The sequence below is a fragment of the Zalophus californianus genome, chromosome 2 (assembly GCF_009762305.2).
Source record: "Zalophus californianus isolate mZalCal1 chromosome 2, mZalCal1.pri.v2, whole genome shotgun sequence".
In the NCBI taxonomy this organism is placed as follows: domain Eukaryota; kingdom Metazoa; phylum Chordata; class Mammalia; order Carnivora; family Otariidae; genus Zalophus; species Zalophus californianus.
In genome coordinates this window covers 176,880,769-176,891,256 of record NC_045596.1, presented here as the reverse complement: position 1 = coordinate 176,891,256, position 10,488 = coordinate 176,880,769, and positions in this window count along the sequence as shown.

Sequence of the window (10,488 nt, the reverse complement as noted above, 5' to 3'; positions counted from 1 at the left end):
CTTCCAGTCCCACTTGCTCTGCGGCCCCGCCATACCAGCCCCGGGGCGGTGGTGCCCGGCCCTCCTAGCAGCTTGGCTAGCTTGGCCTGCCCACCTCTGCTGAAGGCCCTCACTCTTTCATCCATGCCTAAAGCCTCTCTGACCCTGACTTCTGCTCTTGGTGTATACCCTGCTCCTCCCCACAAGCCCTTAGCTCCTGGAAGATGATTTGCCATGGGCTGCCAGTTGACTTTCCCTGGCTTTCTCTGCCTAGAAGGTTCTTGCCCTGTTTGTTGGCTTAGTAAACACATACACCTGCCATCCTTCAAGACTCAGCTACAACGTCTCTTCCAGGCACTGTACTGCTTCCTCCTTCTGCGCAGAGCTGCCTCAGCACCCAAGAAAATAATATACACACAGGACACTGAGTTCTTGGGGTCGTGCATTTTATTTTGGGTTTTATATTTTGAGCGCAGAATCAGGGAAAGGGGTGCTCAATAAAATGCTGAATACATATTCAGACCTGTGTTTCAATAACCTCATCTTCAATTCCTATTTAGAACTAGGTGGGGGGGGAGGGGTTTCAATGACAAAAAAAAAGTTGGGGGGAATTTATAGTAAACCATGTTTGTAAAATGGGACCAGATGACCCAGAAGCCCTTTCAGTTTCAAAAATCTTATCTAAGAGAAAATTCCCTCAACACCTCACCCGACACCCTGTCCCATGAATTTCTCTTTCTATCAACCATGGATCCATTTAGATGAACAAGTTACTCTTTAAAATCTTTATTACTTGCTAGGAAGGCTAAGTGCAATTTACTGTAAATAAGAATCCTCCTAGAGAGCGCTATGAAGTGGGGAAGGTGAGCAGTGGTGAAGCACACTGAGTGGGAACGTTCTTTCCTGGCATCCGAGTCACAGCTCCAATGCTAATTAGTGCTCCTGAACTGCAAACCACTCTTGGCCCAAATTCCTGGCCCAGGCAAAGCCAGTCTCCATAGTGTAAAGAGCCGGGGCATCCTTGCCAGACAAAGCTAGTTTTAAATCCTGGCTCTGTCACATCCTGGCTCTATGATTTTGGGTAAGTTTTTTAACTCCCCGAGCTTCTATTTTCTCACCCATAAAATGGTGGTAACAGCGGTAGAGTCCTCATAAATTGGTAAGAGAATTAAATGAAATGATGGGGCGAAGGTTGTCATATAGCAGGTGCACAGAAGTAGTAACTATTATGTGTGTGCCTGCCTCCGGGGTCCTTAGACTTCCTGGGAGTGGGTGTAGATTGGTGGGTTACTGGGTCTGGCTTTGAACTGGAGATGGTGTGGACTGGGGGGTGGTTCTGGGCATGGGACAGGAGGTCTGGGGAGGACACTCTGTCAGGTATGGCCCAACATGGAATCCTGAGCTGTGATCTGCTAGGGCTGCCATTTTCCAAGAGCTCCAAGACAACCATGACTCACAGTCGGCCAAAGGGGGGTGCTGGCTGATTAGATTCGGGCGGCTCTACTCCTTCTTCCAGTGGAAGAGGAAAATCTTTTCCATTCCCAGCTCTCTGAACTAGGGAAGGACACTGCATTTTAAAGAGCTGTAAAACACACAGAAACTTTTATTTCAGACATGAAATAAAATACCAGAATCAGTTTTGTACCTGCGAATAATCTTTCTCCCTTTTGGAAGTGAAGCCCATGGAGGGTTATCTCTCACATTACCTCTTAACGTGGGGAATTCTGAGCAGCTACCCCTGAGCCCCATCACAGACAGGTTGAATCAAAATCTCTGAAGTGGGCGTGGAGAACCAACCTTAAATCAAGTCCTCCAGGTAACCCTGATGCACCTTGAACCCTTGCTTCTTCTGGTGAGGCCCCTGGGCAGCAATATCCGCATTACTCGGGAGCGTATAAGAAATGCAGAACTTCAGGGCGCCTGGGTGGCTCAGTTGGTTAAGCGACTGCTTTTGGCTCAGGTCATGATCCTGGAGTCCCGGGATCGAGTCCCGCATGGGGCTCCCTGCTCCGCAGGGAGTCTGCTTCTCCCTCTGACCCAACCCCCTCTCATGCTCTCTCTATGTCATTCTCTCTCTCAAATAAATAAATAAAATAAAATAAAAAGAGAGAGAGAGATGCAGAACTTCAGGCCTTGTCCCAGATCTACTGAATCTGCATTTTTAAAAAAAGGTGCTAAAATATTCACAGCACAAAATTTACCGTCTTCACTATTTTTTTTTTTTTTACTGTCTTCACTATTTTTAAGTGTGCCTTCCAGTAGTGTTAAGTGCCTTCAGGCTGTTAGGCAACCCATCTCCAGAACTCTTTTCATCTTGCAAAACTAAAACTCTACACCTATTAAAACAACATCTCCCTATTTCCCTTTGGCAGTCACCCCAAATCTGCATTTTCACAGGATCCTCATGTGATTCATATGCCCATTAAATTTCGAGCAGCGTGGCTCTACAAATGAGAACCAGAGACAATAAAATCAGGAGCCACCATGAGTTTACTGAAGCAACCCCAGGCCCCCTACTTGGGTGAGGCAGTGGGAAGCAGCCAGCGGAGCAATGATCAATTCCTCTAGATAATTCTGGGGCATGCTCACGTTTGAGACCCACTGCTCTAGAGCAGTGAGATGCAGCCCTGCCCACATACTGGAATCATCTGAGAACTTTAAAAAACCATGACTGAGACCCAGCCCAAATCAACTCACTCTAGTCCTTAGAGGCAGGAGCCAGGCATTCGTATTCTTAAACTCTGCCGGTGATTCTGGTAACATCGGTTTCAGAGCCACCAATCTGGAGGAATGAAAGAGGCGAATAGGATAAAGTGGACTCCACAACAGTGTGTGGCCGTAAGAGGGGAATAATGGTATCAGGGAAGGCATCATGACTGCTTTTCCATTTTATAGTTGCCCAGCTACCCTGATAGGAGTGATTACTCTGGGGAGCTTAAAAAAAAAAAAAAAAGCTGTGTTTGTGAAAAAAAAAATAACTATCTTATCAGAAGCTCTAACACTTTAATGCAAAAATCCCTGCCACCTCCTCTCCCATTACTTGTTATAATTTTGCTCTGTTTATTTTCTTAATAGCATTTGCTACAATTAGCAATTATCATGCTTATTGTCTGCCTCCTTTCACTAAAGCGATAGCTTCATCTCCTTAGGAGCCAGGTTCATGAGCTCCTGCTCACCTACCTCTCCCTCTTACAGAGGCCCTCGATGAATACGTGAGCTAATGAAACACATATACCAATCAACCCTGCCATGCCACCAAATCACTTCCCAAATCTGTGGCCCTAGACCAACGGAGCGTGATATAGAAAGAGGGGAGCAGTCTTCGGACAGTGAAAGAGACTGCTGAACTGTCAGGACTGAGAGAATCACGGTGGGGGGGGGAGGGGGGTCTGCATAGAGCCGTTCAGGTCAGTGGTGGTGAGTTTTCCCAGGTGGAAGAGGCCAGCAAAGGTAGCAGCACAGACTGATTCACTGGGTAGAATTCTTAGATGGGTAGTGGGGACTTAGAGCTAGTGAAACCGGAATATATCAATGTGACCTCATCCAGAACCTCCCAGCTGGTGAGGCTTGGATTACGATACAGTGATGCCACCCTTCATGGAGAATTCTGTACTGAAATGGGCATAGATTTTGGAACAGCCCTGCATTCAAATTCTGCTCCCTCTCATGGCTGCCTGTTCAACCATGGAAAAGTACTTATCTGAACTCTAGCTTCCTCATCTGAAAATGGGATAGCAATATTTATCCTATAGTTTATGTGAAGCACTTGGGAAAGTGCCTGACACATAGCAGCACTCAGTAAATGTTAACTCCCCAATCTGTGATCTGGATTTCCTTACCCATTCTTTTTTAAACCCTTTCTTCCTTTAGTTACACTCTTCCTGCCCATCACTACAACCACAGGCAATCACTTATGGCACTTCTGTTCTATGCCAGTGGTTGGGGGGGTAAAAATCACACACTTGACTTGTAGATGGTCTTCTATCATTATGTTGAGAGTTTTTGTATATAGTGAATACATGAAAAGGTGAAGGATCTATTTAACTTATTTCTAAGGCCAAATGGAAATGACTTTTGGGACGAGAACCTTCTGTTCTTTCTGTCCTCCGGCACTGAATTCTGCAGTCAGACACAGAGCTGATACGCACTTTTCAGTTCTCAGTAAACAAAATGGTTCAGACAGGGAACAGTGGTTGCTCCTTGAAGCTTCTGCATCCTTCCAACCAACCTCTCCACAAATATGGCCCATTTGTGCACTGCTGACACTGCAAGTCCATTTAAGCTTTTATGATATACCGTACTGATTGAAACAGGTTTTACTCTTTTTTCATCAGATATTTATTTATGTGCTTCAACTTTTAATAGAATTCAAAGTATTATGAAAAGAGATAGAGCATCTTTACACCATCATGATGTTATTTATATTAACAAATGGCAGAGAATATAAACCCCCCCCGCCCCGTTGAATCTCCCCTTTTCTTTTACTAACAGATCCCAAGTTTTCAGTTGGTGCATTGAAGTCCAGTTAAAAAATGAGATTTTCTAGTCTCATTTGCAGTTGACTGGGTCAGAAGACTAGGTAGTTGCCATAGAGATGCAAGTAAGAGGACTATGTAGTACTTCTGAGGGAATCTCCTTATAAATAAAGTGTTATGTGTTTATTTGTCCTCATCTGTTGCTAGCCTGGAACGTGGATGAGAAGGCTGGAGCAGCAGTTACTTTCTTAGACCATTAGTACAGGCGCCACACCTTAGAGAGAGTAGACCTGACGGCCAGAAGGAGACTGAGTCCTTCATGAATTTGGAGCACTTTGCCACACCAACCCCAAACTGCCTACTTGTAAGATCCCTTTGCGAGAGAAAGTGGCCAACTGTTATATGCTAAATATAAACTGTTATATTAGCTGAACCTAATTTTTTAAAAAACATTTTTAGGGGGAGGGAGAGAGAGAGACTCTTAAGCAGGCTCCATGCTCAGCACATGAGTCCAATGTGGGGCTTGATCTCACAAACCTGAGGTCATGACCTGAGCCAAAATCAAGAGCCAGATGCTTAACCAGCTATACTACCCAGGCACCCCCTAGCTGAACCTAATTTGAACTGATACAAGATATAGTTAAATTATGCTTCTTTCTTTTTTTTATTTATATTAAAGAGAGAGAGAGAGTGTGAGCATGAGTGGGTGGGGCAGAGGGAGAGGGAGAGAGAATCTCAAGCAGACTCCACGCTGAGCACGGAGGCCAATGCAGGCTCCATCTCAGGACACTGAAACCAAGAGTTGGATGCTTAACTGACTATGCCACCCAGGCGCCCCAAATTATGCTTCTTTCATATTCAGTTCACACGCATGAGAGTTAATCACAGATAATTAATGCACTGATTCCATTATGATCAAATAATTTATTGTCTACTAATTATACTGAACTGCTGACTGAGTGTTGTCTTTTGATTTATAGTGAAAAATAAAAGAAAGGTTAAGATGCTTAAAAAAGAGTAGCTGAGGTTGCCTGGGTGGCTAAGATGGTTAAGTGTCTGCCTTTGGCTCAGGTCATGATCCCAGGGTCCTGGGATTGAGTCCCGCATCAGGCTCCCTGCTCCTTGAAGAACCTGCTTCTCCCTCTGCCTCTCTCTCTCTTTCTCTCTCTCTCTCTGTCTCTCATGAATAAATAAATAAAATCTTTAAAAAAAAAAGAAAGAGTAGCTGATCCAAAGTCAATTTTAGATAGCAGTTAATAGCCCTAAGCTTCTCTGAGCACCAAAGATTACTCCTTAAGGAAAAGATAGGCAAAAAAGCACCATAATCTATTTAAGATAAAAGCATCACTATTGGTTTTGTAGATTTTAAGAGCTATTTTTATTTGTCTTAAGTTTTAAACAGATTTTAGACACATTTATTGTGCTAGACAATTTTCATCACTAGTAAGAAATAAAGTCTTGTCCTAGAAACACACATTTTTTTGTCTTTGTTTGTTGTTGGAAAATGAGCAGAGTAGGAGAGAAACAGAGCATGGAGACTAAGGGAGTATAACCTACAGAGAAAGAAGTGGAAGATCATGATGCCAGTCAGTAGGAAAAGTGGGAAAAGTAGCGTTTGGAGGAAGATAATGCTAGAGTGTGTCCTATTGGCTGGCCGGCATAAAATCTCTACTTGAATAATAGATTTCTGTTTACCAAGGCCACGAATGATCTCAGTCAGAGAATAGGTGTAGAAACACAGGGAGGGTTGCCCTGGATATGGGTGAGGGAGGGGATGACTATAAAGGAATAGGAGGAGGCAGTTCTTTTGGGTAATAGAAAAATATAAAGTCTCCACACTCCAACAGTCCAAGATAATCATGACTGGCCATAATGTTTGTCATACGTAAATATCAGGGAATGATTCAGGTTTTGTACCTCACACCTAATGCCGTTTTGGAGAACCTCTTTACAAAAAATACAAAATTAATTTCAAGGTCTTGAAAGAGATTCATGTAAGCAAGAGCTCCTGAGCCATAAACTTGGTTAGCTTCACTGTAAATACAACTCTGGTCATTATTTATATTTTTCAAAACAATAAAAACAGGGACCATAATGTACATACTCTTCTGTAAACTTGTTTCCACTCAACTATGTATCTTGGGTACCCTTCCTTATCAATACATACGATTCTAGTTCATCTTGTAATTTTGTGGTTGTCCCAATATTCCTTATATACTCATTGAATAATATTTAAATTATTTCCACACTTTGATCCTTCACTGGGGGGTTGCTTTTCAGAGCAGAGCCTAGAGTATGACAATCCCTAAAGAAATGTTTGTCAAACTGGTGCATTGTCCTGAGCTATGTAGTCTCCGGGTGTGACAGAGTTAAAAAGATGGCGATCTCTACTTTGAAGCTGTCCCTGGCTGGGGTTGTGTCAGAGAAAACAAAGCCCCACTCTTCAGTTCCTCCCCTGTCCTTCTTCCGTGTAGCCTTTCTTCCTCCCACTTCCCCTGGCTGTCAACACCAAGCCTAGCTCTTAGTGAACAATGGCAAACCTCACTGAACAGGTTTGGCCAGAATGCAAGTTGGTCTTTCAGGAATATGCTCTATATTTCAAAGCACTTTTAACTTTATAGGGGGAAGTTTCCTGGACATTCATTCTCTGAATCAAGGACAGCAAAGTCCCAAACCTAAAACCTGAAAGACAGTGGCAATCTGAGGGTCTTGAGTACACGAAGGCTGTTGTGAATTTGAAAAACAATATTAAAAGTGAATAAAAATTTCACAAGATCAAGGAGCATGGGACTCTAGAAATAAGGTTCTGTTTCTATTCTTATGTGATAGAATGGATAATGAATATGTTGCCTTTAGCTGGGTCAAAGGGCATAATCAGTTCATTTATTTTTAGAGGCATTCTCTAGAAATAATAAGCAGACTGAAAGTACCAGCAGAAGAAACAATAGGTTTAAAATCTATCATCCCCAAATAATGCAGAGTTTTGATGTTGTTAATACAAAAAAAAATTATATGCCCATTTCCTTGAATAAATCCCTATGTGATTTATGGAAGATAGTGGAATATTTTCCACTATTAATTTCTCTTATATCCAGCCATGTGGTCTTCTAATATAAACTGGGATCACTCTTCTCTATGGATTCAGTCATATCCCCAGGCTCCGGAGGCTCCCTGAGCAGGGAGCCCAATGCAGGACTTATTCTCATTTCCTAATAGTACTTACATTGTTTTTCTGATATTTACCTCTTTCCTATGAAGTCCTGACATATCAGGAAAGCAGACCCCACCTGCAGCTCAAGAGGTGGGCTGAAGGCCACCAGCCCAAGGCAATCCTTTGGTCAGTTCATCTGTTCAGGGATGTGCCTGTGACTCAGCAATCCAATCACGGTGAATCTCAGTCTCATGCTTGTAAGGCAGAGGCTGAGGTGCTCTGCTTCTCACTGGATCCAAGCTAGAGAACATTTAGCTCCCACTGCAGCTGGCAAAAACTAGTTAAACATTCACCACTTTTTCTGGACATACAGCTCAGCTCAATGACATTTCCTGGCTCCCTTATGGTCACGTGTGGCCATGTGACTGAGTTCTAGCCAATGGGATGTGGCAGATTGACATCTCACCTTTCAAGCCTGACTCCTCATGAGTGATCTTCCATTTTCTTTCTTTTTTTTTTTTTTAAAGATTTTTATTATTTATTTATTTGAGAGAGAGAGAATGAGAGATAGAGAGCACGAGAGGGAGAAGGGTCAGAGGGAGAAGCAGACTCCCTGCTGAGCAGGGAGCCCGATGTGGGACTCGATCCCGGGACTCCAGGATCATGACCTGAGCCAAAGGTAGTCGCTTAACCAACTGAGCCACCCAGGCGCCCTCTTCCATTTTCTTTTCCAGTGTTCTCACTGAATGGAGAACCACAATGGAAGGAGCCTGAGTAAGCACTTGGAGGATAGCTTCCCAGGACGATTGCTTGCTGAGGAACACTGGACTGAACACTTGCATGGAGAAACATATTTATACTGTGTTAAGTCACCAGAATTTTGAAGTTATCCAAAGACAGTGTTGACCTTCCCCGACTGGTTCTCTTCCTTACCTCTACATCTTCCATTTTATTATCCCATGAATCGTTGTTGTTGATTAAACATGTTTAGGTTGGGTTTTTCTATTACTGCTTAGAACCCAGTAGTTGATACAGATCCTGCCTTGCACCCCATCTTATGATGGCACCGTGGCTTTTTTTTTTTTAATGTTTTACTTATTTATTCATAAGAGTCAGAGAGAGACAGAGAGAGAGGCAGAGGCAGAGGGAGAAGCAGGCTCCCTGCCTAGAAGGGAGCCCCATGTGGGACTCGATCCCAGGACTCTGGGATCATGACCTGAGCCGAAGGCAGACACTTAACCATCTCAGCCACCCAGGCGCCCGGCACCGTGGTTTTTTGTTGTGCTGTTGTTGCTTATTTGTTCCTGGTGTTCAGTGTTACCCAGCCTAAGGAGAGTGGATCTTGTTTGGTTAATAGCTTAACTAGCAATTATGGTTAGGTGCTCTGCCTATTTTCTTCGTTCATTTGTGACTAAAATAGGTCTTTTTATTTTTTTTACTGCAATTTTCTCTCCATTTAGGGATTGGGGGTAATCACCACTGGTTCTCTGCTGCTCCTGGTTAATTACTTAATGCTTCCTGATTATTTACTAAAGAACCTAGCAGCCAGATAGTTTAAAGAATAGCACAAGGTAAGAAAAAAATGTAAATTTGGACAGGAGCACCTCATCCATGCTTGCATAGGGCTTATATTTCTCTATGACGAGATCAAAGCATCCACATTCCCTGTTCCCACAATTTTCACAGGGACCAAGAGTGTGTGATGTATGATATACTGTATTCTTACAATAAAGTGAGCTACGGAAAAAAAAAAGTGAGCGACACAAAGGGAAATGTTATTAAGAAAATCATAAAGAAGAGAAAATACATTTATAGTATATACTGTATTTATTGGAAAAAAATCTGATGTAAGCAGACACACACAGTTCAAACCTGTGATGTTTAAAGGTCAGCCATATACAAGTAGGATGGTGGAAGGTATGGGCAATCAGGGCCTAGAAGGGGCATCCAAGCATGTCTTTGATTTATTTACTCTTACTACGTTATAAGTTCCTAGAGTATAGGAACCTAATCTGTCTTTTTCACTGATATATCTTCAGTACCTAATATAGTGTCTGGTACCTAAGCGATGCTAAATAAATATTTGTGGAACAGAAGGCATGCTTGGCAATAATGCCATCAGAAATGGATGTCATATAAATCACTTTGGCAGCTGTGTGGGACCTGGTAGGGGAAACCAGTCAGGAGGCTCATGCAACATTCCAGGTAGGGAAAGAGACCTCAATATGGCAAATGAGAGCAGGGTAAGGCAGAGGGGACATATTTGAGAAATGTTTATAAGGTAAAATCAGCAGGCCTTGGTAATTGGATGGAGGAGATGAAAGACTAGGGTTACTCTTAGTGATAAAGAATACAGAGCAGAAGCAGATTTGATGGAGAGGATAAAACAGAAGACACCCACGTGGCTAGGAATTGGCTTTTAATAAAATCTTTCTCCCACTGCCATCTCATTAATCACGCTTGACCCTCTTTGGGACCACGCAGACAAGTAATGTTCAAGTCACATCCATACTGTCATATTCATTCAAGGCACATTTGCATAATTTTGAAATTATATAATGTATAGAATTCTGTTAGAATACATGTATATATTTTAAGTAATATATGTTATTTAAAAATGTATGTTAGACCTTCTCACTGTATCTTCCAGGTTTTTTCTCTCTGCTTTATATTTTTCATATTTTTGGCTCCCTGAAATTCTTGATAAATATATGTATGTATATATGTGTGTTTGTGTGTGTATAATTGCAATAATATTGAAATTATAATCTACGAAAGTGGTTTTATTTCAGAGAAGATACTATTTCCCTAACCACTAAAGGAGATAAACTTTTTCTTTTTTTTTTAAAGATTTTATTTATTTGAGAGAGAGAATGAGAGATA